Genomic DNA, 24,837 nt, shown 5'->3' with positions numbered 1-24,837 from the left:
ATTGCATAAAGCCACTCTTAGCTTTATTTACTTTATTTCAAGTTATTTTTCTAATTTTACTTTTTAATCCCAAATTTTTTTAAGGTTAAATTTTTATTTTAGATGTGGTTGCTATCTTGATGCAGCAATGATATCTTCATTTTCACCACTTAAAAATCTACAATTTTCTAACTGAAGACAAAATAAACCAACTTAGGATGGGTAAGAAATGAGGAATTCTGGCAGTGGGTCAGATGCTTTGCCAAGCAACCTAGCTTAAAAAATATAGTTTTATTGCCAAGGAAAAAGCAGCTCATTTATGAAAATGAAATGAAAAGGTATTTAAAAATGCAAGTATTAAATTGTGTGTCAAATACAGTTTTGGCCAGCATGTAAATAACATGCTGAAATCTGGTTGGAAACAAGCATTGGTCTTTTGGTGCTGTCATTTGCTACCTTGATCATAAATTGTATGCTTTGGATTTCTTTTTTCCTACTTGTTCCATTCCTCTTGTCTGATGTAGCACTCATTCCATTTTCCTTCCCCGAAAGACAAATTGTGTGTATCTTTATTAATTTCATATTTGTATTTGAAAAGCCAAATTTGTCTTTATGTTAAATCCAAAAGGAGGAAATTGAGATGAAAAAATAATCAACTCTGAATTTATTTATATCTCTCTATAGTTTTTTTGTTTTTTTTTAAAGACTGATCTTAGCTAGAAATATTCCTCAATGTTATTAGCAATAAAGAGCTAGAAATATGAGTTGTTTTTAGGGTCAAATTAATTATGTAGCTTGCATTCTCACTTGGGTACCTAGATCCTGATTTTCCAAGAGCAGAGCTGAAAAGCTGATTTTAAAAGCTCTGAAATTACGAGTTGTAATAGTCCACACATATGAAGTTGTAGGGTAGGGCTTTTATTGACTTAAGTCATGAAAGGAATTGACCTTAAGAAAACCATAAATGTGCAGATTTGGAGATAATACTTTCATTGAGAACTTTTCCAAATCATACAGGGGAAAAATAAAATCTTTTGTTTAAAATACTGTAATTTATCTCTAGTGAGATGTGAATAGAGCAGTCATGTAAATCCATCTAACTACACAGCTGGGCACTGATGTATCCATTAGTGTGCATAAAAAGTGATGTTTTTTTTTTTTTTTTTTTCCTGAAGTCAAATACTTTCATGTGTTTGCATGTAGGATAAGATGCAAACTAACAGTTGCATTACTGCATCATTATACCTCAGGTGAAAAGCAGTGATACGGTGTATAGTGATTAAAGAATCTTTACTATTTGGACAAGAAAAAGTTAAAATGGTTAAATAGGGAATTGTTACCTGTGCATCCACTAGAAATGTACGTGTGTGTATATATATATATATATTTATATATATTTATGTTTAGTTATTGAAAAAATTAAGTCTGAGTGCAGTTGGATAGTAAAAGTTGATGTTGTATTAGAAAGAATATTTAAATTGTTCCCCACCCCATGGAAATGGCTATGCCATAAGAATATCTTGTTTCACATGATTTTTTAAAATTTTTTAATATGATGTGAGGTTTCAAATCAAGAGTTTGTGAGTAAAAATCTTGTGGAAGAGAGCACCAGATGTGCTGATTGGCGAGGTGGTGTCTCCACTGTGGTGTAAAATATAGGGAAGAAAGTTACTGCAAAATCACCTTCAAAAGAATGTATGATTGTGTTATATGGGAAGATGCCTCCATGGGTTGAAGATATTATTTAGCAGATACTGATTAATAGTGATTTTTATTTCTCAGCCAGAAACTTGAAGACGACTGCAAAATATTCAAGGAATGAAATCCCAAAATGGCAATCCCAGTATTGTAGTAAAAGTAAGAGACCTAAATGACTTGAAATGAGGTGTTGAAATAAAGGCTATAAGACAGAATTGGCATTCATAGGATCATAGAATAGCTTCAGTTGGAAGGGATCTCAAAGACCATCTAGTTCCAGGTCCTTCTGTGCAGGGCTGTTCTCAGTGAGTTATCACAGTCTGTATGCGTATCTGGGATTGCCTTGACCCAAGTGCACTTAGCCTTGTTAAACTTCATTACATTCATATGGGTACTTTTCGAGCTTGTCTGTGTCCTTCTAGATGGAATCCCTTTTCTCTGTTATATCAACTGCTCCACTGAAGTTAGTGTCATAGACAAACTTACTTTAGGGTGTGCTTACTCCCACTATCCAAATTGTTGGCTGAGATGTTGAAAAACATCAGTCCCAAGATGGATCCCTAGTTTTACCTTTTACATAAAAAGTAAAAATAGTTTTTAAAAAATGTATATAGTTACTTTCCATTTTAAAAAAATCTCTCTTCAAAATCTCTCTTTACAACTCAGAAGTTAATAGGAGTTTTCATTAAATTAGGTCATTTATTGTTCAGTTATTATCTTCTTTGTCTGTCATTAGACCACAGAGAGACTGTGTTTTGTGCAGTCTTAATCCTTGTGGGCAATGCAAAATGAGAAATAGAATGACTGTTTTTTTCAGTTATTGTTATAACTAAGTTGTTTATTGAGAAAATGGAAGACATTTAAAAATGCTTTCAGTGGGAGAAATTAAAAGTAAGCATAGCTAGATCTATTACATTCATGTAATTCACATGTAATTCAGTAATTCTTGAGAAACAGCTCTATTTCAATGCTAGTGCTGATTTGTATGCAGAGGTAATTTGAAGTTTGAAATTAGTTTCTCAAAACTCACTTATTTACTTGTGTGAAGTCTAACAGTGCCAATATCATTTATTTCATACAAATCTTTTTCATCAGATTTTTAAGAATTTCTGATCATGATTTTAGTGGACTGTAAAAACAGCTAACCACAGTTTGCTTATACAAGTGATTTGCTTAATGCCTAATACCTCTAGAAAACATGAAATTTCTCTGAAATAGAGCGTTTGGTTTATCCAGAAATATATATGACCGATGTTATTGGTAATACTGCAAGCCCCATTAACTGATCACTCACATGGAAACGTATGCTTGAGAAGAGGAAGAGAACTGTGGGCAGAGAGCTGCAAAGTCTGAAGAGTTTTCAAAGGCAAACGCCAGAGTCTGGAGCGGCTCTGGAGCAGCAAAGGTGCTGAGCCATTTTTGGGTTAATTGTATGGTGCAGCAGTGTGCACTGAGATACATTCCTGCTGCACTACGCTTGGTGTGCCTATGCAGCTTAATTTGTCCATCAAAAGCCAAACATTTGTTGTTGTGCAGTTTCTCTGTGCACTTTGATTTGCTCAGGGCCAAATCCTGTCTTGTGCATGAGACCTGCTTATATACCATGTGCAGAGAATTTCACAGGAGTTTAACTGCTGTGAAATCCTTCCTGTTAAGCAAGGGCAGGAGCTGGGGAGCTCTAACAGTGTTATCTAATGAAGCCCTAAAGCGTGCTTGGTGAGAGGATTTAAATCTACACGAATGCCACTGGCTTTGTGAAATTCTTCGCCTTTGCTGAGGACACTTCCATCAGTGCCCTATCAATATTCATATTCTTAGAAAGGAATTTAATATTTGCCCGATTTAATGCAAAACATTAAATAGAAGACTCACTGTTCAGGAAAAGTGTACTCGGTGTTCTTCAAATGGAATAAGCATGTGTATTCAGCACCACACACTTGCTTCAACTAAATGAATAAATTAAAGGGATGGAAGGAGGAGAAAATCTGCTTTCTAAACTAAGCTTTTAAAAGCGTTTAGTTGAAAGAACTTGAAAATGATTCTGTAAGTAGACAGGCTTATTGTTACAGGTGTAAAACCTGGAAGTTGTGTACATGAAAGTGCTAGGCTGAAAGTGGTGAGTGGTGTTTACATGTGTCTCTCTATAAATTTATGACGTGCTGGTGAGCATACCACACATGCATTTCCTTACATCTCGCAGTATACTTCTCATCGTTTTAATTTTCATCCAGTGGAACTTCACATGAAGTCAGTTTTTCCCCAGAGCAGACCAGCTTCATTCACTATTACTAGTCTATAAAAAAAAAAACTTCTGCGCAGCCCCACTGCAGTGCTTGGATAGCTGAACTGATCATAGCAGGGTCACAGAGTCCCATGCTCCTGCCAGGTACAACCTGAGAGGAAAAGTAGGTTCACAGCAGCTAGTTTTTGGTACCACCTGGGGTTTGAGAGCTTTCTGAAGGCCTTTTCTACGTAAGGCATGTGGGAGACCCTGAGAAATGGTATCTAGAGACTGGAGGATCTGGGACAGCTGTTGCAGGTGTCTGTATACCAGGGCTGTATCAGTACAGCTGGCACCAAAATTCCGTAACTGTATACAGAATGTAAAGCAACGTGGGAGAGCATTTGCACTGCTTATGTTGTCTTCCCGTCTTTGCTGGAATTCATGGTTTTACCTGATCTATTCATAATCAAGATGGTGAAAATCTTTTGTAAGCTTTTCTACAGTAACAATAAGTGAATTTCCTGAAACCAAATAAATAGAACATCCACACAAAAAAAAGGATAGGTTTTATGCTTTTTTTTTTTTTTTTTTTTGATGACTGTGTAGAAAGAAGCATAGCTAATGGAAGAAATTATACTTGATGACAAACATTGGCATGGTCCAGTCTTCTGCTCTTACTTACAAGCAAAGTTAATAAGTCTGTTTTTTAATAGCTACTCAAGCCAAAAAAATAAAAAGAAATGCAGGTGAAGTTTTAAACCTGACATTCTCCACTTGCCAGCAGTGAGGGGCATGCTTTGGTGGTTCTACATAATCAAATTCACAACTGTTTTTTAAAAGTCAATAAATTACAGCATTTCCTACTTTCACAATATTCTAAATTCTTGTTGTTGTGGCTTGAGTGAATTCCTGTCTGTTTTTGTTGGCTGACCAGAGTTCAGATATCATGCTGTTTGTCTTTAAAGAGCATGTTGGTTTGTGGTGGAAAAGTTTTTACAACATCCTCTGATAAACAAGAGAAAAGTCTGATGAGAGCATCCAGAGGTAAATTCAGACAATAAATAGAGTAAAACATTAGAAAAATGGGAGTGGTTGATACCAATTAGTAACGTAAAAGAAATGTTAAATATTTAAAATGGTAAGTAAACATCTGGGAAGCTAGTGATTACAATGTGCTGTTACAACAGCTATTTCTTTGAGTGCTTTATAACTTTGTCAGAACTTCAGGGAGTGTTTTCAATTTTCTGATGAACTGTTTCTGTGGCATTTGGAAAATGGGAGAAGGAAACAAAGATGAAAGAGGATGTGAAAACATTTTGTGAAAGTTGCTTCCATCCTGGGTGCACATGTATTCTGGTATAGAATATAGAATAATCCAAGCTGTGTGCACTAATAGTATGCCAATGGTACCTGACACAAGCAATTTCTTTTTTTTTTTTTTTTTTTTTTTTTTTGAACAGTTTTCTGTTTGAGGCCTCTTTCTCCAATACCTACATTGTCCTAATTCTCTACATCTAGAAGCCTAAGTTTTCTGGCACTTCATAACATAAGTAGAGAGTAAAGAATACAATTCACATTACTTTCACAGTCTCTCTACTAATCCTGTATCATTTATCACAGCAGTTATAAACTACTCTTATAATTTGATTACTTACACAACTAGTCTGAGATATTCAGTGATGATGACTTTGTAACATAATCACCCAAATTTGCCAGTTTTTTAAAGCAAAGTTAACAAGGATGCTTTAACAAGGATGGACTGAGTGAAAAATAAGTTGACTTTATTATTATTACTTTTCCCCTAGTCACAAGCAAATAACCTTTTTCTTCCCAAATGTCTGCAGCAAATGGAAAGTCAATCCTCTGTGGGAGAGCACAGAATACTTAAGACTGAAGTAGTACGAGTTTCAAGAAATTGAATGGTGTTTAAATGGTGCTTTTTAACGATGTTCTACTTTGAGGTTGACTACAAAGAAATTCATGAGGTACTACTCTAGGGAAAGGGCTATTGCACCTCTTGGCTGGTAAGCTAGGAATTGCCTGTCCCTTTTTTCTTTTTTCTTTTTTTTTTTCTTGTAGAAAGAACATTAGGTTTTCTGAGACTGCAGTAGAGATGGTAATATTCTGAAGTGCCTCCATAGGAAAGTTTGGAAATGATTTTTCTCCAGAAATATCTGGTACTGGAAAAGTTGCATTGTGTAGAAGTTCAAATGTTTCAACAGCAAAATGAAACACATAACAGAAACTCAAGCTTATGTTCCATGGCAAAGACTCTGTGTTATCTGGAACCTTTACTCTTGTGAGCTGGAGAGCAATTGGGGGAAGTGTACAATTATTTACTACTGGAAAATTCTTACTTTAAGTGAAGTGCAGACTTTGCTTAATGTGAACTCCAAAAACCTGATTCATAATTTTTGTTTTACCTAACTTGTAGGAGAAAAAGGGCTTAAATGCTCCTGCACGTGGATGCTAGAGATATCTTAAAATGTGAAATAAATATTTTGCTCTTTCTTCATGAGGGGTGTGTTTTGTTACAAAGCAGTAACAAAAGAATGTTGTCTACATGCTTCCAGATGGATTTTTTTTTGCTGCAGACAGATGCTACATGGTTTTGTATGGAGGCAGCTGAGGAAAAGGAGGACTTGGAAAGAACTGCTCTCAGTGCTGACATCTTAATGATTTTTATTTTCCTTGAAAACTTTTTTTTTTTTTTCTGGCATACTTTTTTCCTTCTTCTGCCTATTTCTGTCTTTTGGAAGAATTACATGTTGGTGCATAGATTTCTACCTCTGCAGTGAGTTCTTCCACTACTTTGCCCTTTTTGGTGGTTGTCCCCCCATGTTATCTGGTAAGCAGAAAGTACTGTAGCTCTGGATTTCCAAGGCCTACTTTGAAGTCTAATGAAGTAAAACCTGAAAACCATCCACCAGGCCAAGACCACCTGCTTCAAAGAGAGGAGGGAAAGAATAAGAAAGGAATGTTTCTAAAGCTATATGCTGTGAAAGCATGCTGTTGATACCTGTGTCTTTTTCCAGTGATCGTATTTCTGTCTTCAAGATATAATACATTCTTGCAGTATAATCAATCATCACAATGACCTTTTAGTTTTCTTAGAATAAATTTACACTCAAACAGTTAACAAAAATATAAGCATTGCAACGTGAATGGAAAGAAACTGTAGGCTATTTTACTGCAGCCTGTCATAGTTACCCATTTAAGTATATGATTAATTAGTCTCCCACTTCTTAAAACAGAATTATTCCCAGACTTGTGAATATGTTTAATGCTGGTTGCATTTTCATCTCTGTATTGAAGACTGTAGTTCATTATGAAATGTAGAAAGAGTTGTTCCTATTTGTACTTAACAGTGCTATCAACAAGTCTTCACATGGAAAGAAGAATCTTTAAAATTTATTAGTTGTGCTTTCTCATTTAAGAGACATTGTTATTTTAGTGCTGTATTTTTTATGCCTTGGATTTCCTTATGACAGTGTTTCTACTGTAAGCTGCCTCACCTACATTATAAAATAACAAGGCTTTAAAATTCAACTCCTTGTTGAAAGTTTTGCCGTAAGAAGCACCAACTCGAGTCCAGATTTTCTAGTATCTTAATTAGCTCATCTGTGGATTACAACCAGGGGACTATGTACAGAGCAGAATATCAGCTTCAATGCACGGGAAACAATGATGGCAATGTAGGAATATTACAACATTTGTGCCAGGTGGGTCTCAAATGTTTGCACAAGAACAGAAAGAACATGATATGCAAGTTTATCAGGACCTACTGAACCAGTATTATGCTGAAGGAGATGTGATATCGCCACTATGAGCTGGAGTCAAAACAGCAGTCCACAGAGTGGTGACGTGAATTCCCCATCAAAGGTTAATTTCAAGACACCACCCTTGGTGGATAAAGTTATGTGTACTGTCTTTTGGGATAGGAAAGGAGTGATTCTTCTGGATTTCTTGTCAGATAACTGTTAACTGTGATTGATATATCGCTTAAGGTTCAAAATTCCAAAGTCAGGCCAGACAAACTTTCTCTTACAATAATACCAGGCCCTATATCAGTTTAACAACTGTGGAGCATATTACCAGTCTTTGCTGGAGCGTCCTAACACACCCACTGTATGTCTGGGTTTGGTACCTTCTAACTTCCACTTGTTTGGGTCAGTGAAAGATGGACTGCATGGGCAAAATTTTCCTAGCAATGATACCATCATAGCAGCTGTGAAACTCGGTTAACTGCTGGTGCAGATTGTTATGAGCACAGCATGCAGGCTCTTGTTCATTGCTTGTGAGAATGCATAACTAATGGTGTTGAATGTGTTGAAAAAATAGTTTTATAGCTGAGAATTTTCTCTATTGAATAATGTTAGTGTGCTCTTTGTAGCTGTTGTAGTTTACATGGGAATAAATAGGAGGCATTTCTTTCAGAGTGAGCAGCAAATACAGAATCTAGATAGAAATAAATACAAAATGTGTAACAACTACAGAGGCCAGAGAAAGTCTAGCAGCTGTAAGATCTATTTCATATTGCATACAATCTAAAACAACCTTGAGAACTTTGGTTTTGCACCTGCAGTTTAGCAGTGTCTCTTAACAATTGGTTCAGAAACTTAAAAAAGGCTTTAGAAAGCATAATAATTGATTGCATTTTTATTATTTGGAAGAAAATTACTTTGAAATGTGGGCTGAGTCAGAGATTATAAAGCAGAAAGAAAGCAGGAATCTGAGTCAGGGAGTAAGATTGCAAACAGTTGCAGGCATGATGAAATGGATGGAAATGATGGAGAAAAAATCTGAAGTATTTCAGGTTTTCCTGCTGAATGCCACATTTGCTTTAGCTTTACCTTATGGGTCTTGTGTGTTTTTTTTTTTTTTCTTTTTTTTTTTTTTCCAGCTAAGGCTTTTGAGACTCCTAGTAGAAGACTCCTCTTTTCTTTGCCTTCATGTATCTGTAGATATACTACAACCACTTCCATGACACTTGGAAGTGTTCTTGTCTTGAATGAGCTTTGTACAGTGCAGTAAAATATTGTCAATAGGTCTGGCTCACAAGGCATTTTGGTTACTCCTGAATACTTGGCATCCCTAGGTACTTAATGATCTTCATGTTTCCAGCTGGAACATTATCCCCCAGATCCCGGTGCTATAAATCTCTAGACATAGATTTGCAATTACATTTTCATATCTGCTGTAAAAATTCAATATCTAAATGAGCTTGATCACTTGCTTTTGGTCCTGTTTCAACTGTAAACATTTGTGTACTCTTTGTTATTTAAATGTCTTTGTACAGTCAGCACATTTGGTCACCTCATTCCTTACTCTGTTTCCAAGTCACAAGTATGTTAAACAGAACAGTTCCTACAACACAGCTCTGACTTGCTCCCTGCTGTTTCTTGTCTTAAGTCAGTATTGTAATCTTATACACTGCCCGTTTAGTGTCCTTAAAAGAAATTAGGGACTTTGTTAAATGCCTTCTGGAAACTCAAGTTGACAGTTATCCTTACATGCTTTATACTCATGTTTTTATACTTGTGTTTTTATACTCATTTTATCAGCTGTGTAATAACCTGATCAGTCAAGTACAGTAGCCTTGTTAAGGGACGCCTTTTTTCTTCACAGAAATCATGTTAGTTGTTCTATGAAAACAAGCAGTTTAATAGGTACTGGAATAAATGCTATCCTTCCCTGGAATTTCTCTCAGTAAACTCTTTGAAGACTACAACTATGTACTATAATGTACCCAAATATTATTCATTTGCCTAGTGTGAGGCTTATAAACCTGTAGCTTCTACTGTCATTCTGACCCTGTTTTAGAGTCACATTTACAGTCCAGTTACAGCTTGGGTTTTGAGAAATGAGGTTATGTAGATATGTGTTATTGCTGTTAAAGGCAAAAACAAAAATGACTTAGTGGAGGCTTGATGGTTCATCACAAGTCTGAGCTCAGTTTTTTCCAGTGTAGGAAAGATCCATATATGCAGATCTTTAGCACTTCCAGATTTTAAGTTATTTGCATTCAATAATTAAGTATACCAATATTTGACTTGATTTTGTAAAGTACTAAAAACTTAGATAACTTGTGAGCACTGATATTAAAGCAGCTTAAAGAGAAATGATCAGAGCACAAATACGAGAAAGCAGTTATGAACAAAAGGAAACTCGCTGTTTGTTGTATTCACTTTTGTTTGTTTTCCTAAGGGCTTCTCATTTGTTGTACTTATTCTTATATTCTCATTTTTCAAAGCCCGTTCTTCAGTAGGGGAAGTAGAACTTGTACCAGTGACAAAGCTATGTGAAGACCATAAACATCACCCCAATGTAACTAGAGCTGATGAGATTAAGGGACACTTGACATAGAGCTAAACTGGCAGTTGTACCTAACAGTTGAAGTAATTCCTTGTCTGAGTGCACAGATCATACTACTTAAAAATTAATTAACTCACAGAAGTAAGAAAGTTAATATTTTTCCATGTAATTAACTAAAGCAAAATGTGACAGCAGGAAAATAAGGGTAGCCTGGTAATTCTAATTGCTGATAATTGATATTTATCTAGTTACTAATTACCTTCTGTAGTAGAATTTTGGTAGAACTGAACATGGTAGAACTGTGGTTGACTGTGCCAACTAATGTGGAAGTAACAAACATGAGTGGATTGTGTAAGAATATCTTTTTAGGTATAGGAATGTTGCAATAGCAATTTTTGGCATGCAACTACAGAAACCTAGATTTGTAGTAAGAAAATCTGAAGATACACAATTAGTTTTATGACTTGAAGATTTTCTTGAACAAAAGCAATAGAAGGCAAACATAAGACTACTAAAGCATTCAATTTTTATTTTCATTATGACCCTAAAGGGCTTAACACTAGGTGATGTATAATGAAATAAAGTTATAGAAATGAAAGTCAGAAAAGAAAAAAGAAGAGCTATTTACTAACTGCTAAATGCTTAGTGTGAGAAAGTCTCTGAGCTGGTAGTAGAGTAGTAGGGTCATATGAAGAATTGATGGCTCTAAGACCTGGATAATGTCAAATCTTTTATTTTTACTCTCATGAAGCAGCAGCAGCAGCATGATATGTGGAGAAATATCCTGACTTTGAGACAGTATTAATAGCTCCCGAGTGTTCTGGTTGTTGCTGAGTATGTGAGCATAGGCTGGGCTGGGCTGGGCCAGACTCCTTGTTGGGGAAGAGCTGCTGCCTTTATGGTGCAACTCTGGGGACAGAGTGGAGCTGGGATAGCTGGCCTGAATTTGGCCAGGATTGTTCCATACAGGTAACATCATATGGAAAGCTATAAAGCTGTGGGGAGTTGGTGAGGAACCACCCCTGCTGGGGGTTTGTTGGGCAGTGAGGTGCTGTGTGTTGTTAGTGGGTGGCAAATGATTGATTTTTATTATGGATGTGTGTGTGTGTAGTTTTTTTTTTTTTTTCCATTTTCCTTTTCGGAATTATTAAATAGTCTTCATCTCAACACACAAGTTATTTTTTGTTTCCAGTTCTCTTCCTTATTCCACCTGGGGAGCTCTGTGGTGTTCAGTTGCTTGCTGGATTAAACCACAACAGGAAAGAAAAAAAAAAAAAAGAAAGGCAGATCTGTGCACTAATTATTTATAAATGCATACTGGTGAAAGGTCTTTGTACTTGGAGAATAATAATATTAGGCATAGCTGACTGAACTAATTATTTTTTGACAAATCTGATAGCTTTTTTTTTTTTTTTTTTTTGCAAGAATAGCATATCTAATGGACAAAGAAGAACTATTGTGAGATACTATTTTGAATTTTACAGTGTTTTCAATACACTCTTACATGGCAGTGTTCTCCTAAATAAGTTTAGGAAATATGAGTTATGGTGTATTTCTGATTGGAAAACAGTTCTCTCCCAAAATGGCTTTTGGTGTTTAAGCTGTCAACCCAAAATAATATGTTGGCTTAGGTTGGGTCTTACAGGGCTGCATTCTTAACTTTTTGCTGATCTTATTAAAGATTGGGATTAATGGAACAGAGAAGACTTGGGAATTGCAACAGAATGATACTGTCTTCTTGAGAAGATGGTCTAGACAAATCAGAATGGTCATCTGAAAATAGAACTTAAATGTAAACACAAAGATTTCTCCTTAGGGTGATGGGAAGAAGAAAAGGAGAAATAGGAGAAGTTGAGTAATTTTTTTTCTCGTTAATAACATTAATACAAAACAGTGAAGCAGAGAGAAACTGGGCTTAGACTAGAAGTTAAAATAACAAATACACATGAAAAAAAATATTGGGCAACAAAATGTACAGAAGAGGAACTGATTATCCTTCTTCTAGTGGTGACTGTGAAGTCTCAGCTGGGAATGCTGTTTTAAGAAATGCATACCAGTTGTCAAGAGTCCAGAGGAGAGCTTTATTAAAGAACACATTGGAAAACATGAGCTATGAGGAAAGACTGAAACTCAGAAAAGACAAAACAAATTGTCGTGGATGGATTAGCATTCCTCTTAAGTGAAAGAGTTGGGATAGATGGTTTATTTGGATTCTTTTTGTCTAACATTTGAATGGCACTTGTTTTGGACTCATAAATAGCCATATGTATATGGTGTTAGCTACTTCGATAGAATGAAGGAGTAGGCAAGAAAGAGAAAATAAACGGTGATCTAGGTGCTTTTTAGAATCTGTCTGTTTTGTTCCAGCCCTAAATCTCTAGTCTGAGGTGGTCTTTTTCATATTTAAAAACAGAGTTCTTAACCATTTTTGACCTCTGGATAATTTTCAAAGATTCATGCTTGCTTCTTGTGCATAAAATCAATAGTAAGCACATAATATTGATGTGATTAGGTAATAAAGTTTATTTGCATATTGAGTGGTTATTTGTGCTTCAAGCATCAGGGTTTTTTTTGTCTGTGTGCAAGTATGCTTTCTTCCGTTGCATTGTTAATGTGATCCACAATCAGATTTGATCTTTGTTCTGCCTTTTTCAACATACATAAAAGCACATCTAACAGTTACACTGTACGTTTTTCTTTACCTGCTTTTTACTTGCTTAATGAGAAGATATAAAAAAAAAAACACAAAGAAACAAACAAAAAAACAAAAACAGTCAGTTGATGAGGAAGTGTTTGACATCCTATATCTGAATGGCCATTCTTCAAAAAATATATATATATAATAATAATTTAAAAATCACGTGTATGATCCTGGGAATTCACCCAGGATTGTATCTGTATGTGATATGATTGACTGTTCTTGCAATCAATCAGTGTGATGTGAGCTTCGTTGCTGTTATAGAATGATTTCTGGAGCAAATAGTCTTGCATGTGAATTATCACTTCACAGAAGACTGTCAATATGGTCTCCTGATCTTTCTTTGTGTAGTTCTAACTTGTTCAGAGAATGCTTAGCGTTTTGTCAGAAATAATTTCCTGTCTTACCCAAAAGTGTTTGTATATATTTATGTAAGTTCTAAAGAAATTTGAACTGGGAGATATGGGGGATTTTTTTGTTTTGTTTTAAATACTCAGCAGGAACATGAGGAAATTCCTTAATCCTGTAAAACCCCTCAGTATGTTGAAGTATGTAGGCTTTGTTCTTCTGAGATTGCTTTAATAGTACTGGAACTAATCAAGGAGATGCAGTAATATAACAGAAACAGGCACAGTTTTAACAAGTGTTATTCAGTTCTGAAGTCAGGTTACATAACATTTCAGAAGAGAGAAGTTTGTTCCAGGTATTGAAAAGTTCTTTAGTTGACAGTCTTTGAATTGATTTTTCAGCGTTCGTGCTGCCCTAGGTACTGCAATTTGAAATTTTGAATAAAAATAGAAAATGCAGTACTAGGATACTAAGCACAAATGCTGGAATACTGTTCAGCATAGCCTTTTTCTTCTACAAAATTCTCTTTGGCAGTTCCTTTCTGGCATATTTTACTTCTAGATTTTCTAAATGTATTTGGTTTGCATTTGTTCTCTTAATTTTTTTTTTTCCTTTTACAATAATCTTGTGTTTCTCTGGAAATCAGGCCATTACTATATGCCCATTATATATATCCTGATATAGCAGCCCATGCTAGATGCCCATTGCTTATGAATTTTTTCATAATGCTTGATACCTCCATTTTTGGCCTAATGTCACATGTTGGCATTAAAGTTATATATGTCAACATATTCATGTAAAAATGACAAATGAAACTCTTCGTGATTGACATATCACTAAAATGTAGGGGAAAAAAGGGAAAAATGGTTTTTCTGCCCAACTTCTTGGGAAGTAGTCATTCTCTCAGACACTACCAAAACTAACAAATGCATTTGCCCAGAAGTAGTTCTCCCCTTTCTTTCTACCCCTCATCCTTGTAACCTGAGCTCTTGGTTCTAAACCACAGGAAGTGCAGTGAAGTCTCTGTTAAAGAACTAGCATTTTTACTTAGAAGTTAACGAGCACTGAATGACTTACAGGATGAAGAGAAGATTTGTCCTGATCCTGGTGGTATTTGGGTGCTGCAATTCATTTGGTTTATGATGAAATCTTGTGTTCATAAGGCCGTTGTTTAGGCTTTAAAAATACTCCTCCTAGAGGTCTCATTGTTTGGTAAAGCATTTCAAGTGTATTAGTGATGCTGGTTTGTAAAGCTGTATTTATCTGACACTGTAGTTTTCGTAACACTTTTCTGAAGCAAAATGCTGTAGGCACATTTGACTTTATTACTGTCTGGTATATTGTAAAAAGCCATATAGCTTTAACAGAAAGCAGATTATGACTCTTTCGTTGGTGGAATTAATAAAACTACAAAGACTCTTTATAGTTGTAGGTAAGAACTTGCCTTGAGCTTATCCTGTCTTCCCTCAACCATTTTTTCGTACATCTTGTCTTTGTGACTTAGATAAAATCTTGATTCCTCTTATTTGCACTTATGAATGTAAGTGTGAATACAAATGTTTATTTTGTTCAAAGTCCCTGAATTTTATATTTTTTTCTTCAAGACTAAGAGAATGGATGAAGAATGAACGAATGGTATTCAGGTCTAGCAGTAGTTGTATTTTAAAGCTAGTATTTATGGTTGTTCTTAAAATTTTGTGAATTGCATGTTGTAATTTATGACAAAACCACTCAAACTTAGTTTCCAGAGCGAGACATTAATGTACATACAGAGATGTTTGAGAGAAGAAACTGCACCTAATGTAGTTAGGGCTATTGCTGTAGCCAAAAGATGTGGTCTGATTGAAAACCCACAAATGTGGGGGAAAATGCTTGTACCTTTCGACTGCAGTTTCTCTATGATATTAAGGAGTCTCTTCAGTGTGTCACTGATCTTTTTGTAAATATCTGGTAAAGGCAGAGCAGCAAAAGCTAAGCCCTTGTGAGAGGAAAACAATGGTGGAGAGAGAGTGCAGAGGTAAACAGTTCTATGCAGGGCTGGAACTTTGCAGGGAACCACCAGTTATTGGACAATGAAGTTTCTGTTCTAAGCTAGCCTTTGCAGAAAAGTGGGAAGTTCCTCTTTTGCTGCTAACAGAAGAGCTACTTGGTGCCAGAGATGCTCAAGATAACGGGAAGTTTTTCACAGGTGGGCACAGTGTTGCTAAATTAAGCTTCAGGAAGTCAGTGCTCGTGTTTCTCCTTACCCCGACTTGAATTGCTCCAAAATTATTTTTGTAAAATTAATTCAGTTCTCATGTGCGCTGACTGGTAGCATAGGAGGGCTGTCCAAATAGTACACGAAGCTGGGGTTGGATTCAGAAAGCTTTTCTACAGAAATGCAAAAAGCCTATTTGCTACCAGAGCTTTGCAGATGATTACACCTGGATTTTCTGTGCACCTTGCTAGGTTTAGTATCTTAGAGTCAGTCAACATAGTTACCACCCAGGTCTGTGGGAACGTCTGATGTTCTGATCTAATCTATACATAAGTGAGGTAATCAACCTACAGAACGCGTTTTCTTTTAGTGGAAGGTGTGTTTGGAAAGATGAGGGGTTGGTCGGTCCGGTGGAAAAGAAAGAAATAAAATTGTGAGTCTCCTATTTCTCCCTCATGAATGTGAAGCATGGTTGCATTTTTCATTCTATGCAAATCTAGCTTACCAAATAAGCTAAATTTTACCCTTCAACCATTTTTAAGGTCAGGCTGAAATAAGTCAGTTTCCTGTTTCCTTACAAAAAAAAAAAAAAAAAAAAAATCTCTTTGGACTCCCCAACAAATTTTATTCAAGTCCAATCTGAACTGAAAGCCTTTGTGTAAAAAGACTTCATACTTTGAGAAGATAAAGTCATTGGAGGAATAGTGCTAGATCTATAATGACAAAACTTGTAGCATGTTATCTGTATCATATTATGGCAGAAGGGAGGTATTTTCTTGTTGACGTCTGTAATGCACCAACTGTCTTAGCTGGCCTCCATAGAAATAAGTCCTTAAGCTTTGTGCTTCCATGGGGAAAAAAAATAAATAAATTGTGTAATGAGGTTTTGAGCTTAATTTGTGCAGAAGCTTTTCAGCAGTTAAGGCAGACCTGCACACAAGTATAACAATTCAGGAGCAGTAAGCAGGCAATAATGAGAAAATTTACACAGGAGTATCTGATCGGGCTGGGCTATAAGAAATGTTTGAAAAGACTGAGTGTTCAACAGCTCTTATTTGGGGCAGATGAAACTTCAATTTAGCTCATGCCAACAGCTTCTAGCCTTTGAGCCTTGAGTCTGCTGATAGAGATCTGAAAATCCAAGGCACATTATAACTAAGTCTCTTCTCCAGTGCCTTTCTCTGCAACTTCTTAATGAAGTCAGAAGGCAGTTCTGTAATGGTTTGATGTGACTAGAGAAAAATTGGTTTTCTCAGGACAGTGCAAGCTCACTTTCATGCAACTCATAGAATGTAAGAATTTGCCTTGTTGCTTGTGGAAGTTGGTGAATTATGGTTGTCCATTCGGCTAATTAGGCATTCATATCTGAACAGAAAGGGGAAGATTTTTTCAGGGTTTGAAACGCTGAATAAGTGAAAAAGGTTTTCTTGAAGAAATAAACAGAGAAACATTTTCTGAGTACTTGAAGCCTCATTTTTAGTAATCGTGATAAAATACAATTTTAGTAGTTACATGAGGAAGTAACTGTATGTATAGGTATCTCTAAATATATCAAAGTTATTTGTTTTAAGATACTGATTGGATCTATAAATATACATATATTCAGAAGCAGCACCTTATTTGAAAGAGAATAGCAGCACAGCTACGTAAATGTCTCTAGATTTATATCTGCATGCCTCTTAATATAGGAGTAATGTAACGCTAAATGTTCAAAGTGATTTACAAGCTTGCCCCAGACAAACTATTGTCTTAGCTACAAACTTAGGTAATGTCAAATGATAAATGTGTCATGATTAAATCCTTCCAAAACTGGGATTATCATAAGTAGATATCTTGCTTCAGAACAGAAATCAAATGATCTTATTTAACAAGAACAAACACTGGACAATTCAGGTACTTATCAGAAAATGTGTTTGAAAGGTTCCTGAAGAAACAACAGAGTGGTCTGAGAATGAGAGTATTTTTGCCTGAAGTTCTACTGAGCTTAATTTTGGCTAAAATGTTGTCATTGCCTTTTGCAAGGGAGAAGATAACAGGTGGACCCAGGAAGTGTTTTGACTTTCCTGTCTGTACAGAATCTGGTATTATTTTTCTTGCTGAAGACATTAAAAAAGATCTCTGGCAGTTTTTCTATTTCCCTTGGCTTTCATGTCTTAGAGAGTATTCACACTGGGAGACCGGAAGAGAAATTAAGGCAGGTGGCAAGCCTATTCATCACCTACCTAGTCAGTGATGGAAAATATTGAATAATCAAGTGAAAGTGTCTTAAAATAACATGAATGCAGCAAATAATAAACTTCTTCCTTTGGCAGAAATTTGTTAAAGAAATCTTGCAGGTTTCCTTATCTAGTCCTTCAGTGTTCAGTAGAAAGCTGTACGTACATACATCTCCGTAATGCATTGCTTTGGGGTAAAGAAATCCTTTATCTGATATGCATTCAATTTTATGGGGAAAAAAGTTGTATTATTGTCTGTACTCTTTAGATAAGACTCTTAACTTGTTTTTCAAGAATGCAAAATTATTTTTATTTACAAGAGTGGAAGGAAATATTTCTTTAAGTTACAAAGTAACTTGTGATGTTTCTTGGTAGCTCCATCAACTTAAGAGTGCAAGCCAAAACAACATTGGGAAAAAAATCTCTAGAGAGACATCAAATCCTGCACTGAAACTGTCGACTCAGCAGCTTCATCATCTGCATAAATAAAGGATATGAAGTCCATTTTATTATAGCCTTTCTTCCTCTTGCCAGTCTTCTGTTTCTCATGATCTAAAGGTCAGGTGGTAGGAATCCTGCATCTAACCTTGTTTTCTACGTCTCCTTTGCATTCACAAACTGAAAAATGGTGTCTGCTAATACAGTCTACAGTGTTTTAAAGCCATTCTGTGGTTTAGCAAATGTTCCAAACAGATCTGCTGGAGTCTAATATTTTGCTGATACGTTTGATTATTATCGTTTTTCACCACATGCTACTAAATTCATATAATTAGGTAATTACCATTTCTTTATAAATGCCAAAAAAGGTGTCTCATTCTCTTATCTGTCTACCTCAAACACAGCCATGCAGAAAACAGGAGCTATGTACCAGTACTGTGTAAAAGTCAGTAAGCTGTTTATATAATTATTCCTAAAAAGTAGAATTGTCAATGAATTAGTATTTCATATGTGTGTAGGTAAGCTAGCAGCAGCCCCAGAAAATGTTGCTACGCTTCAGGCAGTTATCTTAGAAATTTGCTTTATACTGGCAATATTCTGCTATTGGGATTTAAGGTAAAATTATTCAATTTATAGACAACACAGCCTAGAAATTGCTGTTGTAAATACTACCTAAATCCCGTATTAATTAGGTCCAGGGCTAATGACATCTTAAAACTTCAATTTGTTATTTAGGGTCTAGAAGACAAAATATTATAACTGGTTGGTAAATGTTGAGATAAGTGAAAAGAAGTGAAGAACTTGAAAGTCTTGGAAAAAATCGAAAGGAGGTATTTTTGAAGGATAGATATAAACTGATTTATCTAAAATAAAAAATAATTTAAAAATTCTTGTTTTTCCTTTATGAAGGGCAGGGATGGGAAATTGTATTGCCAAAATATTTGGAGTATTTCTTCCTACATTTTTTAATCCCCTGCCCAAATTGTGAGTGGAAATTGAGATTAAACTGTAAAAGTTTTAAAGATTACTTAAAAGAACTTTTGTTCTCTAGTCAATTCTCAAAATAGTAGAGTCTCATTTTAACACCACTAACAGCTTGCCAAACACATGTAGAAGTAATTTCCTGTTAGCGTATATCGGTTGTACAGATACCATTTGTCAGCCAATACCATTTGCAAACAAGTGTAATGGATTTTTAAAATTCTAACTTCTGAAGTTAAAAACATTTGTACAGTAGAAGCTATGTTTGGAAATTTGTATTCTGTGCGTGTGAGTTTTTGGGAACACAAACTGATTTAGGCATGGTTGTACAAACCCTGCTTGATAACTGTGTTTGTGAGCAGTGCTCTACTGCCAAGATCAGCGGTATACTAGAAATACTTTGCCAACCTTGTTCAAAAAAAGAGGATAAACTATTGTCAAACATGGCAGTTCCAATGTGAAAATGTTGCCATAGCTATTGGCAGACCAGGAACTGATTTTGGTCATCTTCTTGGTGGTTTTTAAATGCTAGTGCTGTGCCTGTGTTCTGAATAAGACTTGAACTCAAATGATTTGTTATGTGTGAGATACCTCTTAGGAACCTTTTTGTAAGCCATCTTAGGGTCTTTCTCAGAAGATTCTGTGAGTTTATTCCAAAATATATTTTTGAGTTGTATGCTTTGCTTAATGAAGGACAGAGTTGATTGGAACAACCGGTATAGAAATAGTATAGGAGTTCTATACATACATGAGAGAGAAGTTGTTAGTACCTGTAGTTCATTTGATGTCTTTTTGTAGGTTGGAGTGCTGTGCTTTGCAGCATAAGAAACTAGGTATGAAAGAACACTTCAGATGATGAAGGAAAAAGTGAAGAGCATTCTTGTATTTGTGATTTTTGGATCCAGTTGTATTTCATGAAATTTCATGAAATTAGTGAGAAGTGTTTAAAACAAGTTGCCATTTTCATCATGGCTTATGTTTTGTGACATAGCAGTATGTTTTTAACATATGTTTGTATGGATTTAATACAGCGAGTTGTATTTTGTGGCCCAATTAATACTATTCTTAATCTTGAATATGGTCTCCGGGAAATAGAATACCTTGATTTTTGATTCTGCCAGTTATGTACCAAAGGGTGGTCTACGTGCCTCCTTTTTTAGCCTGCAGAAAGCTTCATGAATTCATAAATCGTAGTTCCTTTCAGTTATGTTCATGTGACATACTGTACAACACCAGAAAAAAAATTGCTATACCTCAGTAGACCACCTCGTTATCAACACTGCAGATTAATCCCTTGATATTCCAGCAAAGAAATTTTTTTTTGCTTTTATTTTTAACTAGAATTTTGCCCCTAAAAATTTTGAAAATACTCCACTATTTTAGCTTCAAAACCTCTCTTTTTAGAAAACTGCAGGACTGCTAGGCTTATCTTGGCAGTTTCAATTGCCAAGATGCAGTCTTTCCTTTTTCCTGTAAAGTGGCAGTGACATAGAAAAGTATACAAGCTGACAGGTAAGCACAGCTCTTTGGAGGTGGGAAAAATCCAGCAGACTTGATTTATTTTTGAAACTGGACTTCCAGGGATACAAAATGCAGTAATGGATTCCATGAATTGGATTTTAAAATGCAAAAAATAATGTTGGTAGACTAGATACCTTTGTGCTTAGCTAAACAATGGTTAGAGGCATAGAATAAAACCAGTAAGGGCAAGTTAAATATTATTGTCTGATCCTTACTCAGACAGCAGGGTCGGATCCATCACAGCATAGTTCATTTACCCTGTTGTGACTAAGATACTCTGCAGCAAAGTGTTCATGTCCTGGGTAGGTTAAACCTAGCCACTGCTGATTTTGATTGCTATTCAGTAAATATCATGAGGGATAACAAGGTGAATAACAAGCTCCTATTAATTTTGACTGTGCTATCGATATCACCTTTATGAGAACTTTCTTAGACTAGAGTAGAAAGCACAAATCTGTAATCGTTTGCTGTGTGTAGGTTGTGCTGTGCCATCATAGTCCTCTGTTGACTTTGTTAGCTCTACTGGATCTTTTTTTGGAAAGGGGGAATCAAAGCAATTGCATGTTTGGAAACTTTCTGTGGGGTGAGGTGCTGTGACTGTATTTGGAATAATTTGTGCCTCCAAGGTTCAAACCGCTTTGCTAAGGGAGACGAGAGGAGTGGGAGGCAGAGGCTGTGGAGGTCAGAATGTCATGGGAAAGTGGGATAGTTGCAGAAAACAAAGAAGACAGATCTGTGCATATATGAATAGATGAATGAAGGGGAAAAACACAAATAGTGCATGCATATGATGGAGAGCTGTTCTAGGAGCCTTTGCAGTCACAATTGGTTTTGGAAGGAGTGAGTTAACTCTGCTGGTGCTGAGTGTTGCAAGCACAGCACACTGGCTTGTGTTCATCCCTGGTGAAAACACAAAGCTGGTGGTGGTAACTGTGTTCAAAGATGCTGGGTTTTAGGCAGGAATTTGCTCTATTGAATGGAGCCCGATGCAGCGGTTTCTGGTTATACCAGACAACAAGATTTGCTATATACCTTAACGTGGTGTGGTGTCATCACTAGTGGGGTGGCAGCTATTTCTCCACGACGATGGCAGAAAGGCTCTATCAGATAGTGTTATTGTGCTCTTTGTATCTGTTGTAATTTTCATAGAAATAAATGAGGCATTACTTTCAGAGCAACTTATGCAATGGGAAAACTTGTCATCTTTCTGAAGTTCTTACATCTATTTTTACTTTTTGTTCACTATTTGCTAAACTTCTAACTATATGCTGATCTGTTGGTAGGAATGAATGTTAAGAAATTACCTAATGCATAGTGTACTTAAATCACAGTTACATTAAAGGTGATAAGAAACATGGCAGTACTTGCTTCTAGGACATCTGCATGTAGAATTTGTGTATTTTATCTGAAGTATTTGTCCTTCAAGAGATCCAATATTTCACTGCCGTAGCTGCAGAAAATTCCCTTGCTTTTATCATGCATTCTCTTCTTCCTGTGCTTTCTGAGACTGCTTTGTGCATACGTGGTAACATTTTAAGAAATATCTCCTGGAAACTTTCCAAAGTAATTCCAATTCAATCCTTATAAAACAAGTTCACAGAGATTAAAATCAATTTGTGCATGCAAGCAGTAATATTCTATGTTGACCAAGAAAGATAATTGGCTTCTTCCCTAAATTTGAAAAATAGGTAAACATGTTGGATTATGTCCTCTGTGAAATGACACATGTACTGCAAGCTCGTAGTAACATGCTGTGTTTTTGTTTTGTTTTAATTTGCAGATATCCTGTTTTCCACTTGGTTTACAAAGAAAACTCAGTGTCAAGAGAACTGAAGACTGGGATGTGCTGGACTAGTAAATTTATCTGAAGCCAAGAATGCCCCTGGTTTGGCTCTGGAAAGAGTACTAAGCAGCCAAGGACATTTGGATGGTCAAATCCAACCCAGTACGGTGAGCTTCCTATAATGTTCTGCATATAGCAGTAACTATGTATGTAAATTTTATTCTGACTATCCTGTCCCAATATCTTGATTTATCAGACAATAGTCTGCTTTCTGCTAAGTGTCAGGGCAGAGGAAAATAACTTCATGTGTAACACAAAACTGTACGTTCTGCTTTTCTAGAAATGGATTTAATTTGTTGTCATTGGTCCCCTGCTTTTTAGCCAGAACTGACAGTTTGCCTCCAGTCTGCCCTGGTCAGGATGTGGGAAGAGCTAAATCCAACACTCGGGCTGTCCTAAAAAGTTGTACTGGCACTAATGTTATTTTGCAGCTGAAGTAGGGATGGTGAATAAAATGAAATAGTTTATGTGCTTTTGTAATAGAGCAGCAGACCTGAATTTCTTCAGAGGATTATTCTTTTATTTTTGGTCATGTTTTCCAGTCTTCCTCTAAAACAGTTTTCACAGAAAACATCTAGCTGAAATACTCATGTTAAAGCAGCTTCTGACTTCCAAAATTTCGTCTGATTATTTAAGGCTATATTCTTCAAGATACTATGTTTGCAATCTCTGTCACTGCATTTGGGAATTCATTAAATATTTACAGTGGAATAAAATGCTTTAGTCTGAATGCGAATAAGAGCTCTTAAATAGAAACATTCTTTAATTTAGTTCATGTGTCCTATTTTCATGAGGGTAAAAACATTCATGTACAAACAAGTACTTAGCTTACTACTTATCCCATCTAATTTAGTTTAAACTGTTTTTGTCCTGGTTGTTAGCTGATCCATATGCCATTAGTAATCAATTTTTCTCCTCTTCCGTGTTATTCTCTCTCTTTACTTGCTGGTATGCCTGAATTAAAAACATATGAATGGAAAATGTTGAGGTTTTGATAACAAGTCTGTCTCTCATTTATTTTTCTTGTAAATGCCACAGCATTCTATTTATATTCAGCGTCCAAGAAAGGTTCAGATATGTTGAAAGCTTTCACTACTAACATTTTTTATAGAAAATCAGTTTTGATCAGTTTTTTTATATGAAGTTTTTACTTCCTTTGGAAAGTTGTCTTTTTCATTATACTTCTGAAAGAGAAAGCAAACTGCATCTTGTGGAGTTTCAGTCTCTGAGTCTAGGAAATGAATATTTCAATCTATTTTCAGTGATTACATGTGTAATCACCATACTGCTTTCTTGCATGTGTTTTGTCATGAAATCCCAAAGGAATAATTGTCCACAAAAAAGAGTGTTTATAGAAGATGGGAAAACTACACTGGTAACATCTGTAAAGAAACTGTTCTTCACTTGGCTACAGCAAAAAAAAAAAAAAAAGTACAGAAATTTTACATATTATGTACAGGGAAGACATTTTGTTGCTACCAAAAGAAGGTATGACTGAAGGAAAATTAATGCTCATACTATAGTCTAGCCAAGGATTCCTTCTTCAATTTTCACTTTGTGCCGACCTATGTTGTGACCTGCCTAGGAATAAGGACACAGCGATTAGGGAAATGGTTCACTGTAGGTCCAATGTTAGCACTTGAAAATGGGTTATGCAGGTAAGTAACCTCCAGCTCTTGTTACAGTTTCCAACAGAAAGGTTGGAAATTCAAGTTACTGCAAATGCTCTTCAAGCTAGAGCAATTGCTACTGCAAAACAGAGATGGGTAGAACCCCGGGTGTGAATGGCAGACTTTTAGGAGAGTTTGCAGTTTGTTTACTGAATACCACAGACTTGAAATGGAAAGGAAGTTATTTTTCAAAAGTTTCTTAATTTCTAATTCATTTGGACAAACAATGCTTAGGGATTTTGAAAATTCTATTACCAACATAAGCTTCTGAATCTTCACAAGTTTCTGCAAATTCTGCTATTGCAATGGAACGCAAGTGCAGAACGGATTTTTCTATACCTTTTTGGGAAGGCTTAACTGTGACTGGAACTCTAGGACGTGATGCATAATTAGAATTTTTATTATAGAATGAAGGGATTCTGAGCATGGATACTGGCTCATGAACATCATCAAAAACATGCTGCAGTGAGGAGGATTCTGTTCCTGTCAAATCCATTCCTTGGAATTCATACTGAACTTCTCTGAAAACGTGGAGCCAGAAACATCTGTGGGTTTGCCAGGGAGTAACTGCATGAGTTTCCACTGGAAATTCCAGCAAGCGTCAGCACTTAATTACCATACTGTACCTTAAAGGCAGGAATTAGTTGATGTGCAACATGCTTTCTACATGTCTTAATGAATCATGCTATAACTGAAATCAGGAGTTGAA

The 24,837-nt window shown here is 35.9% G+C and overlaps 1 long non-coding RNA gene across 5 annotated transcripts in view; it reads left to right on the top strand.

Moving 5' to 3' along the window:
* LOC125688616 (uncharacterized) overlaps positions 1-24,837 on the top strand; it is a 449,093-nt gene that overhangs the window by 45,096 nt on the left and 379,160 nt on the right. For all 5 annotated transcript variants that reach the window (XR_007374813.1, XR_007374812.1, XR_007374809.1 and 2 more), the window contains exon 2: positions 22,396-22,565. This is a non-coding gene — a long non-coding RNA (uncharacterized LOC125688616). The remainder of the gene's footprint in view (positions 1-22,395; positions 22,566-24,837) is intronic.

Source organism: Lagopus muta, chromosome 2 (genome assembly GCF_023343835.1).
Source record: "Lagopus muta isolate bLagMut1 chromosome 2, bLagMut1 primary, whole genome shotgun sequence".
NCBI classification, from domain to species: domain Eukaryota; kingdom Metazoa; phylum Chordata; class Aves; order Galliformes; family Phasianidae; genus Lagopus; species Lagopus muta.
The sequence above is the reverse complement of the archived record's forward strand: the minus strand, read 5'-3'. Positions and strand labels throughout refer to the sequence as shown.